Source organism: Oncorhynchus clarkii, chromosome 21 (genome assembly GCF_045791955.1).
Source record: "Oncorhynchus clarkii lewisi isolate Uvic-CL-2024 chromosome 21, UVic_Ocla_1.0, whole genome shotgun sequence".
NCBI lineage: Eukaryota > Metazoa > Chordata > Actinopteri > Salmoniformes > Salmonidae > Oncorhynchus > Oncorhynchus clarkii.
In genome coordinates, this window is record NC_092167.1 from 17,738,817 (window position 1) to 17,751,961 (window position 13,145).

Sequence of the window (13,145 nt, forward strand, 5' to 3'; positions counted from 1 at the left end):
TTTTTCACCTTTATTTAACCTTTATTTAATCACTTTTATCGTCTTAAACGCAGACAGGGAATGTTGGTATTCTGGTCTTAATAAACGAGGACAGGGAACGTTGGAATTCTGGTCTTATTAAACGAGGACAGGGAGCCTTGGTATTCCTGGTCTTCTTAAACGAGGACAGGGAGCCTTGGTATTCCTGGTCTTCTTAAACGTGGACAGGGAGCCTTGGTATTCCTGGTCTTCTTAAACGTGGACAGGGAGCCTTGGTATTCCTGGTCTTCTTAAACGTGGACAGGGAGCCTTGGTATTCCTGGTCTTCTTAAACGTGGACAGGGAGCCTTGGTATTCCTGGTCTTCTTAAACGTGGACAGGGAGCCTTGGTATTCCTGGTCTTCTTAAATGTGGACAGGGAGCCTTGGTATTCCTGGTCTTCTTAAATGTGGACAGGGAGCCTTGGTATTCCTGGTCTTCTTAAACGTGGACAGGGAGCCTTGGTATTCCTGGTCTTCTTAAACGTGGACAGGGAGCCTTGGTATTCCTGGTCTTCTTAAACGTGGACAGGGAGCCTTGGTATTCCTGGTCTTCTTAAACGTGGACAAGGAGCCTTGGTATTCCTGGTCTTCTTAAATGTGGACAGGGAGCCTTGGTATTCCTGGTCTTCTTAAACGTGGACAGGGAGCCTTGGTATTCCTGGTCTTCTTAAACGTGGACAGGGAGCCTTGGTATTCCTGGTCTTCTTAAACGTGGACAGGGAGCCTTGGTATTCCTGGTCTTCTTAAACGTGGACAGGGAGCCTTGGTATTCCTGGTCTTCTTAAACGTGGACAGGGAGCCTTGGTATTCCTGGTCTTCTTAAATGTGGACAGGGAGCCTTGGTATTCCTGGTCTTCTTAAACGTGGACAGGGAGCCTTGGTATTCCTGGTCTTCTTAAACGTGGACAGGGAGCCTTGGTATTCCTGGTCTTCTTAAACGTGGACAGGGAGCCTTGGTATTCCTGATCTTTTTTTTCTCTTTTTTTCACCTTTATTTAACCTTTATTTAATCACTTTTATCGTCTTAAACGCAGACAGGGAATGTTGGTATTCTGGTCTTAATAAACGAGGACAGGGAACGTTGGTATTCTGGTCTTATTAAACGAGGACAGGGAGCCTTGGTATTCCTGGTCTTCTTGAACGAGGACAGGGAGCCTTGGTATTCCTGGTCTTCTTAAACGTGGACAGGGAGCCTTGGTATTCCTGGTCTTCTTAAATGTGGACAGGGAGCCTTGGTATTCCTGGTCTTCTTAAATGTGGACAGGGAGCCTTGGTATTCCTGGTCTTCTTAAACGAGGACAGGGAGCCTTGGTATTCCTGGTCTTCTTAAACGTGGACAGGGAGCCTTGGTATTCCTGGTCTTCTTAAACGTGGACAGGGAGCCTTGGTATTCCTGGTCTTCTTAAACGTGGACAGGGAGCCTTGGTATTCCTGGTCTTCTTAAACGTGGACAGGGAGCCTTGGTATTCCTGGTCTTCTTAAACGTGGACAGGGAGCCTTGGTATTCCTGGTCTTCTTAAACGAGGACAGGGAGCCTTGGTATTCCTGGTCTTCTTAAACGTGGACAGGGAGCCTTGGTATTCCTGGTCTTCTTAAACGTGGACAGGGAGCCTTGGTATTCCTGGTCTTCTTAAACGTGGACAGGGAGCCTTGGTATTCCTGGTCTTCTTAAATGTGGACAGGGAGCCTTGGTATTCCTGGTCTTCTTAAACGAGGACAGGGAGCCTAGGTATTCCTGGTCTTCTTAAATGTGGACAGGGAGCCTTGGTATTCCTGGTCTTCTTAAACGAGGACAGGGAGCCTTGGTATTCCTGGTCTTCTTAAACGTGGACAGGGAGCCTTGGTATTCCTGGTCTTCTTAAATGTGGACAGGGAGCCTTGGTATTCCTGGTCTTCTTAAATGTGGACAGGGAGCCTTGGTATTCCTGGTCTTCTTAAACGTGGACAGGGAGCCTTGGTATTCCTGGTCTTCTTAAACGTGGACAGGGAGCCTTGGTATTCCTGGTCTTCTTAAACGAGGACAGGGAGCCTTGGTATTCCTGGTCTTCTTAAACGAGGACAGGGAGCCTTGGTATTCCTGGTCTTCTTAAATGTGGACAGGGAGCCTTGGTATTCCTGGTCTTCTTAAATGTGGACAGGGAGCCTTGGTATTCCTGGTCTTCTTAAATGTGGACAGGGAGCCTTGGTATTCCTGGTCTTCTTAAACGTGGACAGGGAGCCTTGGTATTCCTGGTCTTCTTAAACGTGGACAGGGAGCCTTGGTATTCCTGGTCTTCTTAAACGAGGACAGGGAGCCTTGGTATTCCTGGTCTTCTTAAACGTGGACAGGGAGCCTTGGTATTCCTGGTCTTCTTAAACGTGGACAGGGAGCCTTGGTATTCCTGGTCTTCTTAAACGAGGATAGGGAGCCTTGGTATTCCTGGTCTTCTTAAACGTGGACAGGGAGCCTTGGTATTCCTGGTCTTCTTAAACGTGGACAGGGAGCCTTGGTATTCCTGGTCTTCTTAAACGTGGACAGGGAGCCTTGGTATTCCTGGTCTTCTTAAACGTGGACAGGGAGCCTTGGTATTCCTGGTCTTCTTAAACGTGGACAGGGAGCCTTGGTATTCCTGGTCTTCTTAAACGTGGACAGGGAGCCTTGGTATTCCTGGTCTTCTTAAACGTGGACAGGGAGCCTTGGTATTCCTGGTCTTCTTAAACGTGGACAGGGAGCCTTGGTATTCCTGGTCTTCTTAAACGTGGACAGGGAGCCTTGGTATTCCTGGTCTTCTTAAATGTGGACAGGGAGCCTTGGTATTCCTGGTCTTCTTAAACGTGGACAGGGAGCCTTGGTATTCCTGGTCTTCTTAAACGTGGACAGGGAGCCTTGGTATTCCTGATCTTTTTTTTCTCTTTTTTTCACCTTTATTTAACCTTTATTTAATCACTTTTATCGTCTTAAACGCAGACAGGGAATGTTGGTATTCTGGTCTTAATAAACGAGGACAGGGAACGTTGGTATTCTGGTCTTATTAAACGAGGACAGGGAGCCTTGGTATTCCTGGTCTTCTTAAACGAGGACAGGGAGCCTGGGTATTCCTGGTCTTCTTAAACGTGGACAGGGAGCCTTGGTATTCCTGGTCTTCTTAAACGTGGACAGGGAGCCTTGGTATTCCTGGTCTTCTTAAACGTGGACAGGGAGCCTTGGTATTCCTGGTCTTCTTAAACGAGGACAGGGAGCCTTGGTATTCCTGGTCTTCTTAAACGTGGACAGGGAGCCTTGGTATTCCTGGTCTTCTTAAACGTGGACAGGGAGCCTTGGTATTCCTGGTCTTCTTAAATGTGGACAGGGAGCCTTGGTATTCCTGGTCTTCTTAAATGTGGACAGGGAGCCTTGGTTTTCCTGGTCTTCTTAAACGAGGACAGGGAGCCTTGGTATTCCTGGTCTTCTTAAACGTGGACAGGGAGCCTTGGTATTCCTGGTCTTCTTAAACGTGGACAGGGAGCCTTGGTATTCCTGGTCTTCTTAAACGTGGACAGGGAGCCTTGGTATTCCTGGTCTTCTTAAACGTGGACAGGGAGCCTTGGTATTCCTGGTCTTCTTAAACGTGGACAGGGAGCCTTGGTATTCCTGGTCTTCTTAAACGTGGACAGGGAGCCTTGGTATTCCTGGTCTTCTTAAACGAGGACAGGGAGCCTTGGTATTCCTGGTCTTCTTAAACGTGGACAGGGAGCCTTGGTATTCCTGGTCTTCTTAAACGTGGACAGGGAGCCTTGGTATTCCTGGTCTTCTTAAACGTGGACAGGGAGCCTTGGTATTCCTGGTCTTCTTAAATGTGGACAGGGAGCCTTGGTATTCCTGGTCTTCTTAAACGAGGACAGGGAGCCTTGGTATTCCTGGTCTTCTTAAATGTGGACAGGGAGCCTTGGTATTCCTGGTCTTCTTAAATGAGGACAGGGAGCCTTGGTATTCCTGGTCTTCTTAAACGTGGACAGGGAGCCTTGGTATTCCTGGTCTTCTTAAATGTGGACAGGGAGCCTTGGTATTCCTGGTCTTCTTAAATGTGGACAGGGAGCCTTGGTATTCCTGGTCTTCTTAAACGTGGACAGGGAGCCTTGGTATTCCTGGTCTTCTTAAACGTGGACAGGGAGCCTTGGTATTCCTGGTCTTCTTAAACGTGGACAGGGAGCCTTGGTATTCCTGGTCTTCTTAAACGTGGACAGGGAGCCTTGGTATTCCTGGTCTTCTTAAACGAGGACAGGGAGCCTTGGTATTCCTGGTCTTCTTAAACGTGGACAGGGAGCCTTGGTATTCCTGGTCTTCTTAAACGTGGACAGGGAGCCTTGGTATTCCTGATCTTTTTTTTCTCTTTTTTTCACCTTTATTTAACCTTTATTTAATCACTTTTATCGTCTTAAACGCAGACAGGGAATGTTGGTATTCTGGTCTTAATAAACGAGGACAGGGAACGTTGGAATTCTGGTCTTATTAAACGAGGACAGGGAGCCTTGGTATTCCTGGTCTTCTTAAACGAGGACAGGGAGCCTTGGTATTCCTGGTCTTCTTAAACGTGGACAGGGAGCCTTGGTATTCCTGGTCTTCTTAAACGTGGACAGGGAGCCTTGGTATTCCTGGTCTTCTTAAACGTGGACAGGGAGCCTTGGTATTCCTGGTCTTCTTAAACGTGGACAGGGAGCCTTGGTATTCCTGGTCTTCTTAAACGTGGACAGGGAGCCTTGGTATTCCTGGTCTTCTTAAATGTGGACAGGGAGCCTTGGTATTCCTGGTCTTCTTAAATGTGGACAGGGAGCCTTGGTATTCCTGGTCTTCTTAAACGTGGACAGGGAGCCTTGGTATTCCTGGTCTTCTTAAACGTGGACAGGGAGCCTTGGTATTCCTGGTCTTCTTAAACGTGGACAGGGAGCCTTGGTATTCCTGGTCTTCTTAAACGTGGACAAGGAGCCTTGGTATTCCTGGTCTTCTTAAATGTGGACAGGGAGCCTTGGTATTCCTGGTCTTCTTAAACGTGGACAGGGAGCCTTGGTATTCCTGGTCTTCTTAAACGTGGACAGGGAGCCTTGGTATTCCTGGTCTTCTTAAACGTGGACAGGGAGCCTTGGTATTCCTGGTCTTCTTAAACGTGGACAGGGAGCCTTGGTATTCCTGGTCTTCTTAAACGTGGACAGGGAGCCTTGGTATTCCTGGTCTTCTTAAATGTGGACAGGGAGCCTTGGTATTCCTGGTCTTCTTAAACGTGGACAGGGAGCCTTGGTATTCCTGGTCTTCTTAAACGTGGACAGGGAGCCTTGGTATTCCTGGTCTTCTTAAACGTGGACAGGGAGCCTTGGTATTCCTGATCTTTTTTTTCTCTTTTTTTCACCTTTATTTAACCTTTATTTAATCACTTTTATCGTCTTAAACGCAGACAGGGAATGTTGGTATTCTGGTCTTAATAAACGAGGACAGGGAACGTTGGTATTCTGGTCTTATTAAACGAGGACAGGGAGCCTTGGTATTCCTGGTCTTCTTGAACGAGGACAGGGAGCCTTGGTATTCCTGGTCTTCTTAAACGTGGACAGGGAGCCTTGGTATTCCTGGTCTTCTTAAATGTGGACAGGGAGCCTTGGTATTCCTGGTCTTCTTAAATGTGGACAGGGAGCCTTGGTATTCCTGGTCTTCTTAAACGAGGACAGGGAGCCTTGGTATTCCTGGTCTTCTTAAACGTGGACAGGGAGCCTTGGTATTCCTGGTCTTCTTAAACGTGGACAGGGAGCCTTGGTATTCCTGGTCTTCTTAAACGTGGACAGGGAGCCTTGGTATTCCTGGTCTTCTTAAACGTGGACAGGGAGCCTTGGTATTCCTGGTCTTCTTAAACGTGGACAGGGAGCCTTGGTATTCCTGGTCTTCTTAAACGAGGACAGGGAGCCTTGGTATTCCTGGTCTTCTTAAACGTGGACAGGGAGCCTTGGTATTCCTGGTCTTCTTAAACGTGGACAGGGAGCCTTGGTATTCCTGGTCTTCTTAAACGTGGACAGGGAGCCTTGGTATTCCTGGTCTTCTTAAATGTGGACAGGGAGCCTTGGTATTCCTGGTCTTCTTAAACGAGGACAGGGAGCCTAGGTATTCCTGGTCTTCTTAAATGTGGACAGGGAGCCTTGGTATTCCTGGTCTTCTTAAACGAGGACAGGGAGCCTTGGTATTCCTGGTCTTCTTAAACGTGGACAGGGAGCCTTGGTATTCCTGGTCTTCTTAAATGTGGACAGGGAGCCTTGGTATTCCTGGTCTTCTTAAATGTGGACAGGGAGCCTTGGTATTCCTGGTCTTCTTAAACGTGGACAGGGAGCCTTGGTATTCCTGGTCTTCTTAAACGTGGACAGGGAGCCTTGGTATTCCTGGTCTTCTTAAACGAGGACAGGGAGCCTTGGTATTCCTGGTCTTCTTAAACGAGGACAGGGAGCCTTGGTATTCCTGGTCTTCTTAAATGTGGACAGGGAGCCTTGGTATTCCTGGTCTTCTTAAATGTGGACAGGGAGCCTTGGTATTCCTGGTCTTCTTAAATGTGGACAGGGAGCCTTGGTATTCCTGGTCTTCTTAAACGTGGACAGGGAGCCTTGGTATTCCTGGTCTTCTTAAACGTGGACAGGGAGCCTTGGTATTCCTGGTCTTCTTAAACGAGGACAGGGAGCCTTGGTATTCCTGGTCTTCTTAAACGTGGACAGGGAGCCTTGGTATTCCTGGTCTTCTTAAACGTGGACAGGGAGCCTTGGTATTCCTGGTCTTCTTAAACGAGGATAGGGAGCCTTGGTATTCCTGGTCTTCTTAAACGTGGACAGGGAGCCTTGGTATTCCTGGTCTTCTTAAACGTGGACAGGGAGCCTTGGTATTCCTGGTCTTCTTAAACGTGGACAGGGAGCCTTGGTATTCCTGGTCTTCTTAAACGAGGACAGGGAGCCTTGGTATTCCTGGTCTTCTTAAACGTGGACAGGGAGCCTTGGTATTCCTGGTCTTCTTAAACGTGGACAGGGAGCCTTGGTATTCCTGGTCTTCTTAAACGAGGATAGGGAGCCTTGGTATTCCTGGTCTTCTTAAACGTGGACAGGGAGCCTTGGTATTCCTGGTCTTCTTAAACGTGGACAGGGAGCCTTGGTATTCCTGGTCTTCTTAAACGAGGACAGGGAGCCTTGGTATTCCTGGTCTTCTTAAACGTGGACAGGGAGCCTTGGTATTCCTGGTCTTCTTAAACGTGGACAGGGAGCCTTGGTATTCCTGGTCTTCTTAAACGTGGACAGGGAGCCTTGGTATTCCTGGTCTTCTTAAATGTGGACAGGGAGCCTTGGTATTCCTGGTCTTCTTAAATGTGGACAGGGAGCCTTGGTATTCCTGGTCTTCTTAAATGTGGACAGGGAGCCTTGGTATTCCTGGTCTTCTTAAACGAGGACAGGGAGCCTTGGTATTCCTGGTCTTCTTAAATGTGGACAGGGAGCCTTGGTATTCCTGGTCTTCTTAAACGAGGACAGGGAGCCTTGGTATTCCTGGTCTTCTTAAACGTGGACAGGGAGCCTTGGTATTCCTGGTCTTCTTAAATGTGGACAGGGAGCCTTGGTATTCCTGGTCTTCTTAAATGTGGACAGGGAGCCTTGGTATTCCTGGTCTTCTTAAACGTGGACAAGGAGCCTTGGTATTCCTGGTCTTCTTAAACGTGGACAGGGAGCCTTGGTATTCCTGGTCTTCTTAAACGTGGACAGGGAGCCTTGGTATTCCTGGTCTTCTTAAATGTGGACAGGGAGCCTTGGTATTCCTGGTCTTCTTAAACGAGGACAGGGAGCCTTGGTATTCCTGGTCTTCTTAAACGTGGACAGGGAGCCTTGGTATTCCTGGTCTTCTTAAACGTGGACAGGGAGCCTTGGTATTCCTGGTCTTCTTAAACGTGGACAGGGAGCCTTGGTATTCCTGGTCTTCTTAAACGTGGACAGGGAGCCTTGGTATTCCTGATCTTTTTTTCTCTCTTTTTTTCACCTTTATTTAACCTTTATTTAATCACTTTTATCGTCTTAAACGCAGACAGGGAATGTTGGTATTCTGGTCTTAATAAACGAGGACAGGGAACGTTGGTATTCTGGTCTTATTAAACGAGGACAGGAAACGTTGGTATTCTGGTCTCATTAAACGAGGACAGGAAACGTTGGTATTCTGGTCTTATTAAACGAGGACAGGAAACGTTGGTATTCTGGTCTCATTAAACGAGGACAGGGAACGTTGGTATTCTGGTCTTAATAAACGAGGACAGGGAATGTTGGTATTCTGGTCTTATTAAACGAGGACAGGGAACGTTGGTATTCTGGTCTTATTAAACGAGGACAGGGAACGTTGGTATTCTGGTCTTATTAAACGAGGACAGGGAACGTTGGTATTCTGGTCTTATTAAACGAGGACAGGAAACGTTGGTATTCTGGTCTTATTAAACGAGGACAGGAAACGTTGGTATTCTGGTCTTATTAAACGAGGACAGGGAACGTTGGTATTCTGGTCTTATTAAACGAGGACAGGGAACGTTGGTATTCTGGTCTTATTAAACGAGGACAGGAAACGTTGGTATTCTGGTCTTATTAAACGAGGACAGAGAACGTTGGTATTCTGGTCTCATTAAACGAGGACAGGGAACGTTGGTATTCTGGTCTCATTAAACGAGGACAGGAAACGTTGGTATTCTGGTCTTATTAAACGAGGACAGGGAACGTTGGTATTCTGGTCTCATTAAACGAGGACAGGGAACGTTGGTATTCTGGTCTCATTAAACGAGGACAGGGAACGTTGGTATTCTGGTCTCATTAAACGAGGACAGAGAACGTAGGCATTCTGGTCTCATTAAACGAGGACAGGGAACGTTGGTATTCTGGTCTCATTAAACGAGGACAGGAAACGTTGGTATTCTGGTCTTATTAAACGAGGACAGAGAACGTTGGTATTCTGGTCTCATTAAACGAGGACAGGGAACGTTGGTATTCTGGTCTCATTAAACGAGGACAGGAAACGTTGGTATTCTGGTCTTATTAAACGAGGACAGGGAACGTTGGTATTCTGGTCTTATTAAACGAGGACAGGGAACGTTGGTATTCTGGTCTTATTAAACGAGGACAGGAACGTTGGTATTCTGGTCTCATTAAACGAGGACAGGGAACGTTGGTATTCTGGTCTTATTAAACGAGGACAGGAAACGTTGGTATTCTGGTCTCAATAAACGAGGACAGGGAACGTTGGTATTCTGGTCTTATTAAACGAGGACAGGAAACGTTGGTATTCTGGTCTTATTAAACGAGGACAGGGAACGTTGGTATTCTGGTCTTATTAAACGAGGACAGGAAACATTGGTATTCTGGTCTTATTAAACGAGGACAGAGAACGTTGGTATTCTGGTCTTATTAAACGAGGAAAGGGAGCCTCCAGTTCTCCGACTCTGATCCAACAATCACATATTGACCTTGATCACTGGCCATGCTCTGGGGTTTACGGCAACAAAAGCGCTAAATGGTGAGGGTGGGAACTGAAATATACCAGGCTACTAAGGGAGATACTGTAGAGGCTACGTCCCAAACGGCACTCTAATCCCTACAGTATATAGTGCAATACTCAAAGGGCTCTGGCCAAAAGAAGTGCACTATACAGGGAATAGGGTGCCATTTGGAATGAAGCCTGAGACGAAAAGCTTCACTAGCTTCTTAGGCCAGACTGACACAGAACATACTTATTCTGTATCACTCTGGAAAATAGGTTTTAATATCCTAAATACATGGCCTACGGTATATATTTTTTCTTTAAACAGGCAGACCTATTAGGGAAATAAATAAAAAGAATGTTTTACATATACTGTAAATAAACACTCTCCAAATGGTAAAAAATGTACACTACCCACTGGGCACAGTCGTCAAGTTCAACGTCTATTCCACGTTGGTTTAAATGTAATTTAATTGAAATGATGTGGGAACAAGGATGAGTCAACCAGTGTGTGCCCAGAGGGTAAATAGGCCTAAAAAAGGATCCAGAGTGCCTGACAAATTCTCTTCTCGACTTGACTCAGACAATTAAGTCATTACCAAACTGTTTGGAATGCAGCGATATGTTTGTGTGTCTGTTCTGTATTAAAGGTCAGACAGGATTGTTGTTAATGTAGTTGGTTAAAGAGTGTCAGAATAATTGTCTCTTTCTCGTTCTCTCTCTCACACACACAGATGCAAAATGTACACACACACACACACACACACACACACACACACACACACACACACACACACACACACACACACACACACACACACACACACACACACACACACACACACACACACACACACACACACACACACACACAGCCATGTGTAATTACTTGGCTGGAGGCGGCAGAGTATTTTTGAAGCCTATTAGCAACAGGCCATTTCCCTGTGTCCTGCAATGCAGCGTATGACATTTGTCATGACTTCCGCCAACGTCGGTCCCTCTCCTTGTTCGGGCGGCATTCGGCGGTCGACATCACCGGCCTTCTAGCCATCGCCGATCCACTTATCATTTTCCATTTGTTTTGTCTTTGTTTTACACACCTGGTTTCAATTCCCCAATTACATGTTCATTATTTAACCTTCATGATTTTTGTGCTTGTTTGTTTGTTGTATTGTGGGCTCGGTATATTTGACTTGTATTTGTAAGTCTTGAGTAGATTTATGTGTATTACTCATCTCTGTTGTCCTGCGCCTGACTCCTCTGCTCCAGCTCACCCAGACCTTTTACAACATCACCATCAATTTAAGGGCAAGCTATGCATTACAGTACTGTATTATTGAAAAGGGCAAAAATAGCACTTTACTACTACTGCAAAAAACATTTACAGTCATCTCTACTAGTTATTTGTTGTAAATCTTAGTTTAATCAGTTTGCATGATATCTGCTTCACCCCAGTAGTTCCGTAGGCCTTCAAGGCAGCTTCAGTATAAGAAAGCAGGTGCCAGAGTTAGCGCACACACACACACACACACACACACACACACACACACACACACACACACACACACACACACACACACACACAAATCTAAAAGTTATTCTAGAGAGTTGTAATTGCTGTGTGATGGACCTACTGCTGTGAACCTGGCCAGTGCATCCTACTCAACAAACATAGACGAAGACCAGCGGAGAGAGTAAACACATTTAAATAGTAAATAGACCTTCACTATGAAATATTTACGACTACGCCATTTCTGTTTATTTCCCTTGGCAGAGTAACATCACCTTGAAGGTTGTGGTCATCAACAGGGTAAATGTTTCTCAATGCAAATGTTGTGTTAGTTGGCAGGGGCTGCCGGCGTTTCAGACGTCTGTAGAAGGTTTGTCGTTCTAATCTTTAAACAAAGAGCTGTGGTAAAAGGCTTCCGTTTTTCACACACTGGTTGAATCAACATTGTTTCCACGTCATTTCAATGAAATTACGTCGAACCAACGTGGAATAGACGTTAAATTGATGCCTCTGCCCAGTGGGTTAACTCTTACTGTACCTAAAGTGCCTTGATTGTACACAGCATTTAGATCGAACCAAGACTGAGTTGGTTTGATGAACCAAGCTTGTATGATGAATAAAACTGACTGAAACGGATGTCTAGGCTTTAGCTTTGTGGGCTGATGGTTTCTTAAGCCATGACACCATCCACATTCAAAAGCACTTAGTATTGAAGCTACTCCTTGCCTTCCATCAAAACTAGAGCGCAGTACGATGTGGCAATCCACCTTTATGACCTCCCACCTCTCCAGTCCAACAACAGAGGCTTAATGCCATCTCTCAGTTGACACCCTATTTGCGCCATTTGCGACTTCACGCACATACAGTGTGTTTCCCCTGAGTCTCTGCCTGACTCTGCAGCATAACGTTAACCATGTTATTATTAGTCCAGACCACAGCAGCATCTCTGCATGTACTGCATTTCTGTGTCTCGAACGTATCAACCTTGAACCTGGCTCTTTCTCTCTCTGACTCCCTCTCCCTCACTCTGTCTCCCTCACCCTCACCCTCTCGCTCTGTCTCCCTCACCCTCTCTCTCTGTCTCCCTCACCCTCTCTCTCTGTCTCCCTCACCCTCTCTCTCTGTCTCCCTCACCCTCTGTCTCCCTCACCCTCTCGCTCTGTCTCCCTCACCCTCTCGCTCTGTCTCCCTCACCCTCTCTCTCTGTCTCCCTCTCTCTCTGTTTCGGTCTCACTCTCTCCCTGATTTCAATGCTAGACAAGCTCGATGATAACAAACTTGGTATTTAGCAGACATTGGCATTCTCCCTGCCCTCCGGCTTCCAGGGCTTAGCGTTCCCTCGTCTGACCCGTCCGTCTAACTTTCTCCCTGGCATCAGATGTCACAAAGACCTGCCTGCCCTGGGGATGTTGTGGTGGGTGCTGCAGTATAGTACACATGGCGGATGGAGTCAACCTTACATAGAGTACAATGTAAAGCAGCAATCTGTTCCATTAAGTTCAAACCACCTTCTTCAACACTGGGCCATCTCCACAACAGACAACCGTCTTTAATAATATAGAAGCATATTCTAAATAACTTCCTTTGCCTTCCTAGGGTGGTTGAATATCCCTTGCACAGACAATAGTCCACCCCTCCCCCCTGCTGCCTATAAGGAAACCAAATAGGTAGCAGAACCAGTGTGGTGTTGGTTAACTGGTCCTTGTGTTCAGTTTCTGATCTTTAGGTTGGTCTTAGTGAAACACACACACACTGCATGATCGTTCAAGGGACCCCTAACTGGGTAGGTAGCGAGCCAGCCAGCTCCAGCCACAAACCCACCTTTTAACGCCATGGTCATGTGGAGAGCACTTTAACCGGTGAAGCCCCACATAGCCTGGTTCCTCTCTAGGTTTCTTCCTAGGTTTTGGCCTTTCTAGGGAGTTTTTCCTAGCCACCGTGCTTCTACACCTGCATTGCTTGCTGTTTGGGGTTTTAGGCTGGGTTTCTGTACAGCACTTTGAGATATCAGCTGATGTACGAAGGGCTATATAAATACATTTGATTTGATTTGAAGCCCGATGTGTTTTCTAGCTTGTTTTATTCTTTCTGAAAAGTAAAGCTTTTACCCTAGCTGTGGAATTCCCACTGCAATGCACAACAC